We start from the raw sequence: 19,188 nt of genomic DNA, 5'->3' as shown, positions 1-19,188 counted from the left end.
TTCTCCACTGAACGTAAAGAGAGCTGGGACTATCTCAGGTGTATATCTTTGTTTTGCACACATCGGTATGTGGATTCCACTGCAGCCCCATTAGGGTGGATTCTATGCATGTGAATCCTGAAATAACATACTAAATGTTTGAGGAGGCTTATGTCAAAGAAATAGGAAGAGTTTGTAACAGGACAGGACACCAAGAATTTGAGAAGCATAGATAGCCCATGGGAACACAACTGAAGAAAATAAAGGCTCAATTTGGGCACTATGGAAAAACACTCTGTACTAAATATTATTGTGGAGTTCCATTAAAAAGGTAGCATGATGGGGTTCCCAAACCACTGTAAAAAGGCTCAGGGTAGCTTGATGTCTGGTAGGTAGCTGGTAAAAATTAAAATTAAAATTAAGAGGTAGCTTGCAGAAAAATACTGTCAAATAAATATGAAAGAAAGGCACATTATTAAAAATCTCAGCTGTGTAAAAATACTTCCCAATGAAGAGTAGCAATGTGTGTATGCATATTTTTGGTTTCAATACTTCTCTGTTGCAGTATTACAGATAACTGCAGAAACAGATAGGTGCTCTTGTTCCTTGAGAGAAGTTCATTGGAAACAAAAGTATTCTTGCACTTCCTGGGCTTTACTTGCAGACATTATTCAAAACGACCCAGAGTAGCTGGTTGTTTTTTTTCCCCTCACTTGTTATAGCAATTGAATTTATCCAAGAACAGTTTCATTATGCTTCAGCAACTCTGAACTGGGTTTTAATTGTTGATAATAAGGATGCAGTGCAAATGACTCTTTCTATTCTAGATCAGCATTTGACATACCCGCTACACTGGAATCTTCATCTTGGTAGCCCATTAAAAATGCATTTTCTTCAAGGAAATGTATGAATTGATTGTGCATTTGCTGAAGAGCTGTATAGATTTTCCTCCTTTTATTTCTCGTTTTCCTTTCTTAGTTTGTTTTACTTATCTTTTACAGCTCTATCTCACCTCATTTGAAAGAGGAAAGCCATTGAGGACCTTTGAGCAATCCAACAGCTTCTGAAAAATCTTCATGCTAAAGGATAATCCTGAGTTCCTTGGAGAAGAACATAGTGAATGTTGTGAGTTCCTAGCAGCAATAATGCGTATTTGCAATTGTGTTTTCTGTGTGGGGGTATTTGTGTTGTAACATTTGCTCCAGTACCTGGGATGTGTTGGGCATCTTTTTGCTGTGCTGAAACCAAAGAGTAGTTGTTTGGAGGTTAGGCTGCAAAACCAGACTTCTAATTTCTTTCCCTCCCACTCTCTTCTTCTACTTCGTTTATTTTTTTCATGATTTCAAGGGCAGAATAGTGATAACTGAGGAATGATGTTGGGTTTCTTTCCCTTGGACCATTACAATTATGTAATGCATCATTATTGTTTTTTAGCTAAATCTGTAATCCTGCTTTTGAAGGCCTTATGATGGTGTAGCCTAACAAAAATGAAAAATATTATGGACAACAGTTCAACATACAGTTCAGATTTGGTAATTTTATACCTGGTCATACATTGATTGAAATCATTTGACTGCTTCCAAATTAGAGGTTATTTGCATCTGATATTCCAAATTTATGTTCCTTTGATCAGTTTGCTGTATTAAATTGAGTACTGTACATTTCTATACAAATGTTCCTCTTGGAAATTTGTGCTCATGGGAATTGGAGTAGCATATTTTCAGAGAGAAAACACTCACAAAATTAAGACTTTGGTCCTTCAGCCCTTAATAAAAGAGACCCTTCCATGAGTGAAGGCTAAAGAGAAGGCATTAATATTTATATACTCATTGTTTTTATTGTGAAGCTCATTGCATATCTGGGTTGAAATGGGTAAATGTGCAGATCAGATGTAAACATCCTGAAAAGCAGAGGAAACGAGAATTCTCTGCCTACCAAGTCTGAGAATAACCCTTATTTTGTGATCTTAAGAAAACCTTGAAAATTTCAAAGTTAGGTGAGTTGATATTTGAACCATTATTGAGTAGTCCTTCAGGATGTCAGTGATGATAATACAGCTGCAGAGTCTAACAGTTTGAGTAAATTAGTTGTTGTGCTTTCCTTAAATTTAGTAAATGGAGCTCTTTTTTTCTGACTCCTATGCATTCCTTCTAGCTCCCTGGAAGTCAGATGCCCTCCTTTGGCTTGCTTACGTGTTTGGGTTGCCTGCTTTGGGAGCAGACTGAGATAGAACCTAAGTGGTGCTGCTTTCCAAAGGCTGCTTGCAAAACAAACGTTACAGGAGACACAGAGGAACCTTTGTCGTCTTTCCTCTTTCCTACATGCCTTGATCAACAGTGAAATAGTTAACAAGGCTAACGTTTGAAATTGTTAGTAACTACTAACACTAAGCTGCTGAGTTAATAACGCAAGAAGATGAATAAGGGACCTCTGAGACCTGGAGCTTCTCACTGTCTGTGTATCCAAGCAGATGTAGCCCTATCAGCTTATTCCCACACTTTGAAAGACTTCTTTGAAACCACAAGGGCTTACTTTGCAGACTGACATCCTAGAGCAGAGGGGAGCAGCCTTAAAGGATAATAATGATGATAATAAACTGCTCTAGCATGTGAAAATGTTGGGATAGCGGGAGGTGTTTCCTCAGGATGTCTCAATCATCTCTGCTGATTGCAGCAGCAGCAGCACTGCATGTGAGGAGAGCATTCCCTGGGTGCTATACAGACCGTCTGGGTGTTTAGGATCAGCCAGATAAGCTTCATGAGGAGGGAAGGAACTGTCAGCCACTGCAGAGGATGGAGTGTCTATGTGAGGTGTTGTGATTATTGCATTCTGCCCTGTCCTCAGTGGTTTAAAATAAGCCCACTGCAAGTGTAGTGCTGTGGCCTGCTGCTGAGGTGCCGAAACCCTGAATTACATTCATGAGGCTCTGGCTTGTGAAGAAAAAGTAGGACACCTCTCCAGGTACAGATAATATAAAGTGCTCTTGAGAATGGCTCTCAGCCTGGCATTGAGGATGGATGTTTGGAGGGGGTCACTCTAGGCAATGGAGAGCTCTTCAGGAGTTTCTTGTGGGTGTGTTTTCTCACCTTTGCCTAGAGGACAGTGGTGGCAAGGTGGCATCAGCCGGGCTCCTCTTCTTCCAGCATCAGCCTCTCTAGCAGAGAGAAGTACCTGGAGCAGGGGAGGGGGTTGGCACTGCTGCCCTTTGTGCTGAAAGGAAATGCCAGCACGCAATGATTTTCCTTAAAAGCACCGCTCTCTTTTCCCCGAGTGATCGCAGGGTGTTGTCACGTTAAGACGCAGGGAAAGCACAGACCCTCCCCGCTGCTCTCATCCCTTCCGCCTCCTCCTCCTGCCACCGAAGCAAACTTCAGTGCGGGGGGGGGACAGTAAGCTGGGACCAGCGTCCCGGATCCACCTAGAAACTGCCTGTTTACTAAACAGCACCACGTTCTCGCTTCCTTTCTCCTGCCCTCCTCATCTGGATGAAGTAAAGTGCTGGGATAGCAGAGCTTATACAAATCAAGTCCATATTCTGCTTCTGCGGGGAGAAGGAGAGATGTCAGGAGGGTTTCTTAAGGAGGACTGCTATTTCCCCTAGCTAGGGAGCAAAACAGAGGAAGGTGAGGCTGCTTTGCTGTTGCAGTAGGGTACCTTGTGAGTTCCAGCATAAGGTTTGATAATTCTCTAGTGAAGTGTAGGTACTCTGAGTTTTTTTCCATCCTAAAAATGTGCACCACATCTTTTTTGGACTGCTAGCCATACAAGTGCAATTCTGACAGGAGCAGTGAAGAAACTGCATGTTTCTCACTCGTGGGCTTTTCTTCATGTGTGGTGATTTTTTGTTTGTTTTTTTTGCACTTGTGCTGAAACCTCTGGCACACTTAGTGGGAAATGGAAAATAAATCTCTAAACCCAATATGTGTCAATAACCAACACTTGTGTATTCAGTTGATCTCATATCTGGAGCTGTTATTTTGGGCAAACTGCAGCTGACAGGGTAGTAAACGCTCCCGTGCCTTTCTCCTGCAGCCTCCCAGGGCGTGACTTCAGAGGAGAGCTGCCTGCAGGAGGGCATCTCCGGGGCTGTGTTCAGCCCCAACCCCATTCTCAGCCTTCCCAGCTCCTTATTTCCCTCTATTTTGCTCACACTGCTCCCCTGGCAGCCCTCGCTCCTGTTTTTCCTGGCATCCTGCACGCTGGCTGGGCCAGGAGGGAGCAGCTCCTGATGTCAGCACTGCTTCCTGAGCCGCTGCCGAGGGCACGGCAGCCCAGGCGCACCCTTTCCCTCGAGCATCACCTGCTTCTCCTGCCCAGGCTGCCGGCGTGGCAGCCCCTCTGCGGGGAAACCCAGAGCCATTGGGGTTGGCAGCGCTTTGCTGAGAGCGCTGTCAGCACTGAGTCCGCTGCGTGGTTGAAACTGATGCACAGTGACTGTGATGAGCAGCACGCACCTGGCAGGAGTGAAGGGAGGTTGTGTCATATGCAGCCTTCGTGTCTCTGAACGCACTTGCTTTTGTAGCTGTGCGCTCAAGCACTTCATAGTTTTCCATGGAAATCACCAGGCTGCTGATGAAAGAGTTTTGTGGTCCGTTCTTCCCAACAACTGCCCGGTGCCTGCTGCTCCAGATCCACAGGGGGAGAGAGAAGGGGCAGTATCGCTGTCATTTGAGAAATGTCTCTCTGAACAGCAGTAATTTGTTCCCAGGCATTATTCTTCATTAAGAGCTACAGACAGCTGCAGCTTCCCTTTAAATAGAAATTGCATTCTGTAGGCATGCTATACATAGGGCTTCAGGTTTCTGACATTTCTCTGCCAAAAATCAGAAGTATTTCTCACCAAATAAATGTTTATTCAGAAAGTCTTATTTTCTGGCTTCTGTTTCACATCACATGCTTCCGACGGACGGACCAGTGTGGCTCAAGGCTGACATTTGGGAGAGGAAATTGGAACACTTTGGTTCTTGCAATGCTGCAACAAAGGAACGCCTCTGACCGTAACTCCAGCCTTAGGTTTGGCAGCTTATTTTAACAGATGAATGCTGGATTACAGTGGGTGCTGCAGAAGACCTTCTGAGTGCAGCACATGGGGCTGGATTGGGCCCACCTCCCACCCAGCAGAGTGGTGTTTGGGTGGCTTCAGCCCCATAGAAGAATATGTGGTGACAGTGCCCTCAGGCATGAGTGCTGGGGGACCGCCTTGAGGTCAGGTGCCTCTTTATCCATGTCCATGTGCTCCTAACCTCTCTCCTGATGTCTTTTTCAACCCAAGTCACCGAGCTTCCCATTCCCTCACCTCTGTTGCTGATCTGCCGACTCCATGCTTTCCATTGATGTGCCAGTCCCAACCACAGCAGCACTTTGCAGTTGTAGCAGCCCCAGTGAGTTGCCTTTTGTAACCAGTAGACATGCTGTGCCAGTCACATTCAAGGGATCCTCCTCCTACCTCTGTCCCCTTTGTTCTTCCTACACCCCAGGCACCCCTACATTGCACTTTGCAATCCAGTATTAAGCTAATCATTACTTAGGCCAGTCGTTACTCACTGGCCTTCTTCTTGGCCGGTAGAGCTTCCAGAGAGCTGAGAAGTTATAATTTCTCCAGGGCTAAAATCCAAGTCTTTGATAGGCAGGCATGGTGCCTGGGGCCACTACATGTTGCTACCGGTTGTCAGCTTTGTAAAACTTATCCTGCAGAGCGAGGAAATCTGGGCACAAAGATCGTTCTCTTCTTGTGCTGTGGCGAGCTGCAGTTTCCCAGCCTGCTATGCCTTCCCTTCATTGTCTTCCAAGCAAATGGCTGTAAGATTATGACTCCCATGTTTGGACTGAGAACAGCTTTTGCCTGAGCAAACAGATTTCTCTTTGGCAGTCGCTTTAGCTGCTGCCCAAGCTTTTTGCTGTCAGCTTGGTTTCATGATTTGCCGTTAGGGAAGTCCAGGCAGTCATAGTGCACTGGAGCGAGTAAGCGAAGCAAGGAAGGCAGGTGAATTGCATCTGTTAATGATTACAGTGCCAGGGTGCTGCCCTGTGCTCTGCAAGAAAGAAGCATCTCTATAGTTCAATGACGTTCCTTGCAGTCGTTCTTTTTGACTTGATGCTGTTAGCTAGAGAAGCTTCAGGTCCTTGCTGGCAGTGCTCATTGATGTGAAGGGCTTTGATGTAAATCAGGGAGAAGCATTGGGAGCAAAGCCCAGCTTTGCAGATGATAGCATGGCATGGAAGGTGCTCTGGTATTTGCAAGGGTGGAGCTGGCCAAAACACAGGAGTCCTGTGGCTCTTAGAATATCACTTTCCTTGCTCTTTTGCTTTTTCTTTGCTGCTGTGTTGGTGATCTGTGCCTACTGGTAGCCTGCTGATGCTACTCTCGGTGCTAGTAGTGGTGATGGCAGCAGCAGGATGAGGATACAAATTAAGCTCTCCTAGAAGGGAAGTTTTATTCCATTTACTGTTTAAAGTGTGCGTTCAAAAGGAGGGGCTGCTCTAACCAGTAGGTTAGTTTAAAGGGGTGGTGAGCCCTGCTACTCTCATAGGAGAATACTGTTCAGAACAGCTTGTTCATTCATTTTTATTCCAGGTTTGTTTGCAGCCTGCCAGGCATGTTGACCCTGTATACGTATGCTGGAGGGGTGTATTAGATAGTGTGAGAGAAACTGGCAGCATTGATGCTATCCGTGTTCCTTCCCAGTGAGCTTTATATTCCTGGTTGTTAATCAGCATCGGTGTTTCCAGGCACTGATAGCCATGAATGTTTCAGAGGCACCTGATGGCACAGAGGTCAAGAGGAAGAAGATAAAGAAACAAGTTACCGGGATCGCTGCAAACTTCTTTTCCTGTTGTGGTGTCAGATTGAGGGATATGCTAATGAAACCTGAAGCACTGCAGTCTTTTATTTATTTCTCACTGATTCTTCCAGCACCTCTTTAAATAATGGAGAAACGCTTCCCATATTGCAAATCAAGTTCATTCCATTCAGCAGCGATAGAGGAAATCTGTTTGGGCAGTGAGGTTGTGTTAGATGAGGAGAAGAAGATTATTTGTGGGTTTCTGTAGCCGGTAACCCTCAATCAGAATTGGACTGATGGTTTGTAAATCCTCTTTGTCTCACTTCCAGCTTCTGGGGGGCAGTAGATCTGCTAAAGCACTGCAAAAGCTGCGACAGCTGAAAGAAGCTGGGACAAGTAGCGTTTGGCTTCCTTGATGAGCAGGCTCTCGTGAGCAGCGCTGCAGAGATACCTCGCAGTGGAGGCAGGGGGCAAATCGTGCCTTAAGCCTTCATCTGGCAGTAGCTTGTCTTGCTGGCAGATAAAACCTCTCTTCTCAACAACCTGACGTAGCATTCTGTGCTAATGGGTCCAAAAAAGAAACTTCAGGTAGCACAAGCCTCCAGTGAAGCAAAAGCCGGTTTAACACTCCAGAGAGAGTGACAGGAGAAGCACTGGAGGAGCTGACACTTCTCATGTTTGCCTTAACCTGTTTGGGGTCTAGTTTGGATGTTCTGAAAGGAGTTTTGTTTGTTTTCTTGTGAAGCCATGCACTGCAAGCAACTTTTTTAAGGAATCAGCTTCTTATTGAGAAAAAAAAAAGTGAAATAATTTCCCTTTGTCATTCAGGTTGTGCCAGCTGAGACATGCATGTGAGATCCTCAATGAGAATCATCCAGCTTCTCTTTCCTTTCCTTGCTCCATTAACAAGCTATCTTTATTCAGCCTGAAGAGCAGCTTGCAGAACGATCCAGAAGATAGGAGCACAAGCACTTCCTTCTGTCGCTATCACTGACCAGTCCATCCAGTTCAGCTGAAGGGGTTTGGCACAGTGAGCATTCTGATGACATGCATAGAAAGGGTGGGTGAACCACAGAGCTTCTGTATCTTCCTTATGGAGAGAAGCCCTTTCTTAAATTAAGTGAAGCAGGCAGTCTTCATTAGCTGCAGGTTTTGTTGTTGTTATTGTTATCCTAATGTAATTATCACTTTTCTTCAGACATCCTTATGCTTTCTTTCTTACAAATAAACTCTTTCCATCTGGAGAGTATTTTGAGATGTGGAAGTAAATTAGAGAAAGTATTGTTAGCACCATATTCTTTCCCTCCTGAGTACTTATAATGCCACAGACTGAAATCTAAAAGACCAAATACATGACAAACAGAATAGAATCCCCTTCTCTCAAAAAAAGATTACACAAAGGAACTGTTGAGCTAGATACCTAAGAGTGTGCAGTGGTAGGGGTGCATACATCGATCTGCAGGACCCCTGTAGCTTCTCCCTTCAAAGAAGCAGCTTTAAGAAGAGGACTTGTCCCACTCCACTCTCAGATGATGAGACACATTGCCTCAGCAGCACGTGATTCTTGGCCGCACTGAAATCGCTGCTGACTGTAGGCAGAGCAAAGGCTCAGTCACAGCTGATGCGCTGAGTTGTGCATCAGAGCCCTGTGCAGATTCCCAAGCTGACAAGGTGCTTTGCTCAGGCTAATTAGCACTGGTTCTCCCCTTACATCTTCCCTGATTATGCTAATTAGACTGAGCAGGGTACTGCCTGCCACTGGTTTTCTGCTGGTGAGAGTCAAACAAGTGTGTCTGCACAGCCTTGCCCTTCAGCGAACGCTATAGATGACTGAGCTCTCTCATCACAAGCCCCTGACTGAGCCTGTGTCGTGTGGCTGTGCAGCACAGGTGTGTCCTGCAGTTTTATAATTTGTGCTCTCAAGAATCACTCAGCTTTGGGTAACTTGCTGGGACTGCAAAAAAACACACATAGTATTAGGGAAGATCCTCAACAACCAACTGCCTGTAGCATCCTTGCTCTCAGAACAGCTCATGCTGCTAATGTCAGCAGCTCCTCTTCATCTTTTTGCAAGAAAACAGTTTTCCTGGCTCTGGAGGTGGTCATCTGGAGCTCCAAGGGAAAGAGAGGAGTGTGCAGGTAGATGGTAAGAAATGGTGGAATTGAGGAAAAACAGCGTGAAGAACTTGAACCCTCTGCTTTTTATCCTATTTATGTTTGTGAGAGTGGCAGAAAAATGGGTTGGCAGGTTAAATTAGGTCATGAAACCTCGCTAATTAGCTATGCATTCCCTGCTCTATGTCTCTGTGCTTCCCAAATGGAATTCCTGCAGCTTGAAATGAGTGCAGGGATAGGTACCCTTTAAAATACAGACTTCTAATGTTCAATCCAGTGGTAGCCATCACAACATAACACAGGTTAAGTTTGTGGTCATAGGTAAGTTTATAGTCAAATACTGTTTCAAAGGCAATGACTGGGCTTACCAAAGTCATGCTTCAGGAGTTAACACTGGAGCAATTTTGAGCTCTTTAAAACGAATCAACGCAAAAAAAAAGAAAAACAAAACAAACAACAAACAAACAAACAAACAAAAACAAAAACCAACCCCAAATCTTCAAAAATAAATGAAAAATAAAACTAGGTTTTGCTTGGTGTAGTAGAAGTGGCTTTTTACACTCCTGGCTGCTCTTCCTCTGACTGGCACCTTCCTGAGAAATCCACTCAAGAGTGAGTGGATATGTATACGCAAATACACACATGCTTGTCTATATATATATTGATCTTAGTGGGCCTGGGAATGTAAAAGCAAGTGTAAAAACGTATGCTGGTTTTGGCAAGTTGGTTGTTTTTGTTGCACAGTTTCTGATTTTCTTCACTTTAAAGGTACACTGATGTTCTGGGTACGAAGGCTGGAGTGTGATAGTTAGGTCTCTTACCATAAGATGGAAGTCCATGTTTCATTCCATGCTGTGAGATGGTAGTCCTTAAAATATCGTGTCAAGCCACGAGCATGAATAAATAGCTGTGCTGTATTATTTTTGGGACTAGCAGTTTCCAAGACAGTCAGAACGATCACAGCCATTAAGAGACTAGAAAGCGTTTTGAAAGAGTAGAATGAGCTCTGTTGACTGAAATGGCTGGGTCAGAACAGAAAAGGAAGGGTTTGCTGTTTTAAAGCATAGCAGACATTTTAGACATTCTTATCAAGATGCTTCAATAACACGTTGTGTGAAAGGCTGATAAAGCAGTGTGCGATAGCAGCCCTCATAATTTAAAGTGCCTGTACTTGGCACGTCTGATAGTAATGTAAAGTAGTAATAAATATAAAGCTCCTGTTCTGGAATTCCCAACTTATTAGGAGATCAGTATGTAAACACTGTCTCAGTGTGTCTAATGCCAGAAGGATGTGTTTGGTTCTCTTGAAGAGATGGGTGCTTGCTCTGCACCACTGGTGCGTGAATAAGGTTCCGTTCAGACTGAGCCATACTGCTGCTTTTCTGTATAAACTCCAACCAAAATAATGTGTGGGTAATTTTTCACCATAATGCAAGTATTTCAGAGATTTTTAAACGCCGAATCAGCTCCCACTTTCACTTGATCTGCCTAATAACATCTCCTCAGGACTACCTTAAGAGGAAAACTCAATTAGAACTGCAGATTTAGTGCTGCTCCTGGTCAAGTTGGGACTGGCAGTTTCTGGTTCATTCTCAGATCTGTGCCCGTTACATGCATAAAAATGGCTTGAAAAGGTGAGAAGAGCTTTAACTGCAGTGACTGCTCTTGGAGTGAAAGAGGGGAGTGGGAGATGGCAGTTTGCTGGACTGCTAGTGGTAGAGGAAGAATTCCAGTGCTTGTGCCTTGTAGGCTTTTTTGGTTACAGACTCGAGCCCTGAGCCTGTTGTTGACCTGTGTGTGCTCATAAAGCTGCCTGACGTGTAAGGGCTGGAGCCTTGAAGCAGCGGTGAGCGGTGTTTATCCGTGGTCAGAAAGGGAAACCACCATGCCAACACAAAGCCTGCCTCTGGTGAGAGCAGAGCTAGAGGTAATGTGTAAAGCAGTTATTCCTTCAGGAAAGTAAATGTCAGCAGCATAGATGGTCCTTAATTTAATTATGGTTGTTATTTTAAGGCTTATGGCATGAGGCATTTAAGGCTCACTGAAGGCATTTCATTTCAAATGTTCCTTCAGGACATCTAAACGTTGCAGAAAGCATACCTAACTGATGGTGACTGTGCTAAGCTAGTATGATACCAGCATTGCTGAAACTTGCATGAATTCAGTCTCAGTGCCTATATCATACTGGAAAACCCAAGTGATTGGGTGTAGAAAATATTTGTCATGCAGTCATGGTTCAAGTGTCTCTCCTTGATTCTGTGATTTAAAAAGAAAAAAATTTTTTTGTCTTTCCGTTTTTGCTTTGGTAAATATGATGTGGGGGACAAGGATTTGTGCCTGAAGATTGTTTGTCTGTAAACTGTGTTACTGGAACGGAGACTGTAGGAGGCTTTCTTATAGTTATTAGTCAGATCAGTGCTTTATCTGAGCAATAGTCGACCCGTGAAGATGCTTCATGTGGCTGTCATCCAGCCTACCTGATCACACTTGCAACCCAACAAGAACACTGCCCTGAGGAACCACCCTCATGTATCAAAACACTGCCTTCTGGAAAATCCTTCCTCACTGGTAGCATCCTTCCACTTGATGTAGTTTCTTGTAGTTCAGAAGAAAGACAATTTGATACCCAGGTCAGCTAAGTCACAAAGTAATGGCAATGCTGTGTCCTGACATCACCTTATGGCTACTTTGTTTGATGTTGTATGATGCTGCAACTTGCAGTGGTAGCAATACAGCAGTTCAAACCAAATACTGCAACAACTTTGATCTCAGGCAGTGTTTGTCACTACAAATGTAATCACCTAAGAGGTAAGCAAGGAAAATTGCTTTCCAGTGGTCATTTTCTTAGGTAAGGAATCATTTCAATGATTCCTGACTGATTACTGTATTCTCTTCACATGAAAAGGGAACAAAGAAAGAGAGGAACAGTTTAGCCTTTTTGAGACTTGGCGAAATAGTGCTAAGCGTGCCTAGATTTGAAGCTCAGCAGAAACATTCCAGGTCTCTCAGATGGGTTCCCCAGGAGTTTGAGAAGAGCAGAAAGACCAGAAAGTTAATCCAGGCTAAGGTCTGCTGGTATTTGGAACAAAGCATTTAGCTCAGGTCATGATGCAGGTATGGTAGATGCCAAATCAGAAAGCTAGAGTTCAGATCCCACTGTCTGCCTTGCTCAGATTTCTCTGGGTTTTTGGTTTTGTTCTGGCTTGTTTCTTAATTGAAGCAATCATTTCTATGGTGTGCACTAATTGAAGTTAGTCTTGTCCTGTGCTGCCTTTTCATAAAATGCATCTACAATGCCAAGTGCACTGAGCCTGCTTGAGGCAGGTGTTGCCTTTTGGAACGAGAATTGCATTTCATGGTTTCTTTCACACCTGTAAAAATCTTCCCTTTCCTTCCTGTCTGCAAGAGTGTTCAGACGTCCACATGCTGACTCCTGCATCCCTTTTCTCTTGCAGCCTGTGGTTTGGAATGACTCCACTGGTGGGGAACTAGCTTGCAACCAGGAAACAATGGCAAAGCCAGAAGTAAAAGCTATCTGATGAGTGACTCAAGGCATGTCATGACCAGTCGGTTCTTCAGCCATTAAATGGAGATAATGATACTGGTATCACTCTTAGGTAAAGCATTATGAAATCCTTTCTTGAGTATTTCTGCTTCAGAGCTGAAGTGTTTTTAGCCAGGATTCCAAGGAACTGAGGTGTGTGTGGTGGTGATGTCTGTCTGGTCTCATTCCCTCTATAGTACTGAGCCTTTTGACAAATTCCCACCAAATCCAACTGGAAATAGAAGTCTTAAAAGCAATTAAATTCAAAGGTTTGGGTTTTTTTTCACTTATTTTGCAAAAATAATCAGGCAACCGGGGAAAAAAAAAAAAAGAATTACACACTCATTAAAGGGAGGAAGATAACTTACAGTACTTTACTTCTGCAGTAAAAGTGAATTCAGAGCCTTTTACTTTCCCTGTGGCTGTAGGGCCACATGTATTCTGAGCAGGAAAGCCTTCTTACTTGTATGAAAAAACTTCCCCCTTTATTCTGGGTATACATATGTAATGTCTGACAGACTCTGTTTTCAGTGGCCCTGCATTTCTCTCTTGCACAGCACTGTTTGTGTTTCCAAAGTGTTGGCCTTTTTCTGCACAGGGCCTCTTGCTTCCTTGGCATGGCTCCCCAGCTTTGTGTTGCTCTGTGCATTGAAGACAGCTTCACGGTAGCAGTAGTAATCACAGGGGTGCAAATTTATTATCTCATGTTTCAGTAGGAGCACATGTTTATCTTGTACACTTTAGTGCTGGTTTTCAGTAGTGCTGTGTATACAATAGATTGATTTAAAGTTGGCTAACCAAGAAAACATCTTTAAGGGTGAAAGAATAAGCACGAAAGATATGCAAGCGTTGCAGCCTGGTTTTTCACACTGCTTTGTGTCTGGTGTGCTGACGTACATGGCTATACCGGTTAGATGTTTCATTTGTGAACTCAGATAAAGCCAAGATACTTCAAAGCAATCAGACTCATCTTGTTTATGGAGGACTGAGTTTAAACTTTGCAGGACAGAAGAGATTTACAAACTGAAATTAAAAAAAAAGCAGTAAGTATATTTGAGTAAGCATTCCTTTGCTTAGATCAAGGGACAAATAAACAAATAAACAGTAGACACAGACTCCGTGGTTTCTGGGCAGATAATTATATAAAGACCAAGACTCTTGAACTGCCTTCAAGTGAGTTGATTTCAAGTATGTTAGTTGAAGTAGGTTTGAAGTTCTGTTGCTTCCAGAGAGAAGAAGCCATAACCGTGAGGGAACACGAGTTAAAAAGAAAAGTTATGGAAAAATACCATACCCTAAAGTCAGCTTTGAAGTCTCAGCCTATTTGTTGACGTTACAGACTTTAGGTCGGGCCTTTGGTACCAAAAGGCAAGAGCAAACATGTCTCTGAAATTATTTTTGCAGATTATTTATATACGTGATGTGTATGTGCTTCTTTGACATTTTAATAAGAATCTCTCATATCAAATTTATTACTGTTATTATTACTATTATGGCATTAGGTTTGTAGGCCTCGGTCAAGGTCTATTTTGGCTAGCCACTTAAAACACAGATGTAATAACAAGAGTCTCCAAGCCAGAGGAGAGAATGGACATAGCTTCTGGGTTGACCTGCCTTTGCAGTTAAAGTCCAGCCAACCTGCAGTGAGCTTGTCCAGAAGGATTACTTTTGCCTTCTGGCTGAAAATCCCATCTGAGAATCAAATAGAATTTGAGTGAAAGAGATTTATACCTTTGTCTGTAAGCTTCTACCTCACTGTTGTTTTTGTTTTACATTCACTTGCTTCCTGTTTGCATTGATGTAAGAGGTACAGGAGTCCTATTAATAGAGATCACACTGTCCATTTTCCTGACAAGACAGGACAGTTCTATGCAGTGCCTTTTTAAGTGTTTTGCCCTATTAAGTTCCAAGCATCCAGACTTCATGGCTGCCTTTACTTCTCCTAAGCTGTTGTTAATGATTTTAATACTATCTTCAGCCTAATTTCTGCTTTTTAAAATTTCCCATTAGTCTTAACGCTGCCTGAGACACCATCTGACATAATTCCATCCTTTTCAGTTATGTTGTTGGGACATATCAACAGCAGTAATGGGGTACTGCTGTGTGTCTGTCCTTTCAGCATGCAGATTCTGGAAGTTTCATGCATAAGCTGTCCATGTGGTCTGTCAAAGCCCACCTCTTGTCCAAAGGAGAGTTCGTGTGCCCTGGACAGGCACTGAAACTCGGAGCTGCTTGTGTTTATCCAAAGCAAAACAACTGCAACTTTATTGTTCTGGCTGATTGATGTTTCTGCACTTCAGAATTTCTGGAGGCCCCCTTTCATCGTTCTGCCTTTCATTTCCTACTACTACTCAGATTTCTGTATTATTTTCCTTACATTCAATACTAAGTTTTCTTCCTTTTTTATTTCCACAGTAGATGATGGAGTCACTCCCCACATGGCTCTTCCATCTGTAACAGCTTCCCTGGCTCATTCCTTTTGAGCTTGGTCTTTACCCTTGGCCTCTATGTGTTAATATTCCTTCTAAGAAAGCAATCAAATCTTACGCCCAAAGCCCTCCAGTTTATCTCTGCTGTCGTTCTCTGCAAGACAGAAAGCTTTTGCTATTATTTGATACACAGGGTTATGTTGTGATCTGTGCTTATTAGAAGACCTATTTTAGAGACACCCAATTGCATACTTAAGTATGATTCCTATTCAGGACAACACACCAGGGCATATTTACCATTTCAGTAGCCCCTTTTTGTTTTCTGTAGGCTTTACTGATTTTAAGTTAGGCATACATTTTAGTTCTGTGAAATTGATGAAGCCTCAACTGTAAGGCATATTTTTCATACAGGGAAAAAAAAATCAAACAAAAACATATTGCACAGTCTGAAAGTAATGGAAGCTTCAAGCAGAGAAGTAGGATTTCATATCTGATACTACATCTTTTTAAATCTCTTCTTGAGAATGTCAAACATGCTGTAAAAAAAACGAATCCAGCAGCCTTGCTTTTCAGTCTGTTGACTCAAAACATTTTCTGCTGTACACTGAGATTTTCAGTAGTTGACATAGTATGCAGTTGTTCTTGCTAAATTAAGAATGTCTCATGCTTTCTGGGATCCCATAGTAGAACTGCTGAGTTGCAATACTTACATGAAAAAAATGAGGTTAGTTTATTGAGTGGTTAGACGCATCTTACAATGCTCCTGCTTTTCTCATAATGACTCCCTTAAAACTTCCATGAGGTGGGGGAAAATACAGCTAATAGCTAGCTGTGCCCAGGCACCACACAGTTCGGGCTTTGTGCGGAGCATGGCTTTGGCATCTGGAGTGGGAGCTCAGTGCACATTAGCAGCAGTACATTCATTGACATAAATTGCTGTCAGAGCAGTGGAGGAACGCAGCTTTGTGTTTTGTGAGCACTGGATGCAGTCTGTCTCAGACTCACTGTAAGATCATGGAAGATCTGCCCAAACTTACAATGCTCAGGTTTTATAGCCTGGTTGTGGGGCACTGCAGTTTGATAACCAGGCATTGCTTCTGAAATAAATACAAACAGTTGCAGAGCTCCTACCTGTTTTGCCCCATTCTTGCCCCTTTTTTATGGTCTCCTCAGAGCACAGGCCTACAAGCAGCCCAGTATTGAAATCAACTGTCCCTGGGGACAGTGAGTCACCTTCACTTTGTTTGCCACCAAAACCACATAGGGGACATGCATTCCCCCTTAGCCACATGAGTAATGCTGCCCTGATGTGTCTCAGCTGCACCTTAGAAAGTCACAGCCTTTCTGAGAAGGGCCAGGGAAGATGCAGTCAGAATAGAGTGGTTCAGATTGTTCTTACAGACTGCATAAGGAAAGCTTCCAACTAGTTATGTAGAGACCTGCACTGCACCCCAGTGACCCGGCAAATCAGTAGAGTACTACTGTAAGTTGCTGAGTGTTTTCATAGACTCCTCAAGGTGTGCTTTTTGTTTTGTTTTGCTGCTTGGTTTGCTGTTCTTACCTAGACATCCAGCTAAAGCAGTCATGACCATCTTTTCCTTGCCTAGATCAGGTGGTGATGCAGTGACTTCTCGTTTGCTTCAGCGGTACTAATAAAGCAGTAGAATAGCTTGAGAATATTTTTCAGGCCTGAATGTGGGGGTATGATTGTCAAAGTCTGGAGTTTTACGCATAGAATTTGAACCAGAACACTTGTTAATGAGAGTTTTGCCTTTATCCTCCTTAAAATAAGGAAAGTAACTGAAGCCTACGTATGCTTGGTTCCTTGTGAATCATGCGGATTACATGCCTGAAAGTGTATTTGGCAAAGTCCTTGTGCCTGGCAGATACTTTCCTGTCCAGACTCCCAGAAATCGCTGCTTTCTTACTTCTCTTAGACACTCAGTGAACATGAAAAACTTTTCTATTTATGGAAATGGAAACACTAATGCAATTAAAAAAAAAAAAAAGTGTTCCTTTTCTTGACCACCATAGTTACGAAAGATTTTTATGGGAGGTTCACAACTGAAGTAAGATTCATTTCTCCCAATCTACCATGATTATTTGGGATTAAACCAACATCTGCTAGCATTGTGGAGAATTTCTGAGAAGTCCCTGGTCCCCAGTGAAATTTGTTTTTACTTTGCTTCCTGCTTTACAGAAAGCTTATTCCTGACACGGGCCCTGCCGTGCTTGTCAGTTCAGCAAATGTTTCCTTGGCGTTGCACTTGCTTTTTTGAACCACGAAATGCTTTTAGGTAAAGTTATCATAATATAAACTGAAAATTGACAGGCTGAATAGTTGTGGTTAGTATGTGCTATAGTGGTGATGACATGGGAAAATATGTTGTTTTTCTCCAGATGACTGTTTGAGGTTAGTTCTAGACCATTTTGTTCATGATGTGCCAGCTAAAATTATGATCATAGCTTTGAAGTAAGCAGGTTAGCTTGAATTATTTTTTTTTTAAGCCTGATAAAGGCCTGTTGTCAAAGAATGGATGTTGTTGTTGGTTTTGGAATTAAAAAGGATAGAGCCAACCGTCAAAAAAGTCTGAAATGCTCAAAGCAGTAAATTCCCCTTTCTTGAGAAGTTCATCTCACTGACAAGTGTAACCGAAGTTATCTCATTTACGAGACTAGCATGGGCAAAGCATGACCTGCAGGGTAAAAATTGGTAGTTTAGGCGCTTCTTCTTCATCAGAAAATGGTGGAGTGAAAGAGGTAACAGCAAGCAATGCCAGGGTTTTCTGCTGGTTGCAGAGGCAGCATGTCCTGGTCCTGTTCCTCATGTTCCTGGCCTGAGTTCAGGATGGGAAAGGTACCCAGTCTTGTGAGGATGGCAGCACAGTAAAGCCTTGAGTGGCATTTTAGGGAGGAGGTGGTGTTTGATGTCTTCCTATCTAATGATAAAAACAAAAGTGACTCAAATGTCACTTTCTTCCAAAACAGGAGCCTTTTTGGTGTGGGCTGCCAGTGTGTGTTAGGAGCGATATGCAAAATACACAGAATTTGTGTGGCTAAAAGATGGTTTCTTTTTCTTTCATCTTGTGCTGTTCTGTTTCATTTTGTGCTGCAAGAATGCAGTTACATGTAGAAGCCTTAACATATTTAGTGGGACCTTGAAACAGCTCCACTGAACTGCAGCTCAAATTGAAGCAGAGGAGTGTGGAAGGGTAGCAGAAGACATTGTCCCACCTTACATTTTCAAACAAAACCCTGCGGCTCTGGAGAAGTTCTTCCTCTACCTGCTATACCATTGTGTGAGTTTGGGATTTAGATCTGTTCCAAGGTCTTTTAGGTGTTTGAGCACAGAGAGGTGTCAGCTGTGGAGGACCAGCCTTAAATGTGAATTTGCCTGCATTCACCCTTCCTGAACTGCTCTACTGAAAGGAGATTGTCAGCACAGCCCACTGAAGTGAGTATTTATTCAGTGTTTCCATTTTTTCTCTGTATGGGCTAGTCTCAGCTCTTTCTGTGATGAAGAGAAGAACAGAGAATGGAGTGTATTGCTGACACCTCATTTGCGCTGAACTGAGGAGCCTCTGAAGGTTCCTAGAGGTTAGACCATGCTTGCATATAGGTGCTGCCCTTTAGCCTCAGCAATACACACAGAACATATGGATGGATGACTCTTTTCTAAAACATCAGTGAAGAGCCTGAGGAAGAAATGGTCTTCTGATGCTAATGCTCTTCTAATTCTAGTGCCCTTTTAGTGATGCCTGGATGCGCAATTCCTTTTCTCAGCGTTTTCTTCTGTACTCTTTTGCATGTCTCGTGTCAGCACAGACAGTTCTCAGGAGAGTTCAAGGTGCAACTTCCCCAACTTTTGATTTGATCTTGTAAAATATTTGAGTCTCAGTTAAAATAGTGACAGTATATTAATATGATATTATATGATAATATTGATATTCTTGTCTGACCAGTACAATTCTTGAATTAGATTATGTCTGAAAAAACATGCTTGAATATAAGTAAAAAGATCAACTAAGTGTTGGAGTTCACATGTCTAGAAGTGAAGGCAAGTGGAACTGTTAGCTGCTTTTCTCAGACATATATCCTTCAAGGTTTACCACAAGGAAAAACTGAATTGTTACACAGCATGCATATAAATTAAAAGATTCTGACAGTTGCCCAATGTGGTTATTGACATAAATCTTGTGTTCCTGGGGCCAGGATGTCTCCCTGCACATTTTTGCATTCACTGGAAGGGTGATGGTCCTAATTGTAAGATAGGAGCAAGAAAAGGCATAGAATAGGAGGGGATTTTTTATCTAAATATCTAATGATAAAAACAAAAATG

The 19,188-nt window shown here is 42.8% G+C and overlaps 1 protein-coding gene across 7 annotated transcripts in view; it reads left to right on the top strand.

Annotated features, from left to right (window-relative positions):
• ATXN1 (ataxin 1) overlaps positions 1 to 19,188 on the top strand; it is a 201,406-nt gene that overhangs the window by 119,320 nt on the left and 62,898 nt on the right. For 6 of the 7 annotated variants that reach the window (XM_010708325.2, XM_010708331.2, XM_010708330.2 and 3 more), the window contains one exon: positions 981 to 1,104. The gene's annotated coding sequence lies outside the window, so the exon portion shown is untranslated. Of the gene's footprint in view, positions 1 to 980; positions 1,105 to 12,331; positions 12,494 to 19,188 lie in introns of all 7 variants that reach the window. The other variant, XM_010708326.2, reaches the window with a different exon arrangement.

This window comes from Meleagris gallopavo, chromosome 3, assembly GCF_000146605.3.
Source record: "Meleagris gallopavo isolate NT-WF06-2002-E0010 breed Aviagen turkey brand Nicholas breeding stock chromosome 3, Turkey_5.1, whole genome shotgun sequence".
Classification (NCBI taxonomy): Eukaryota; Metazoa; Chordata; class Aves; order Galliformes; family Phasianidae; genus Meleagris; species Meleagris gallopavo.
Note: the sequence above shows the minus strand (reverse complement) of the source record. Positions and strands in the feature narration are given on the sequence as shown.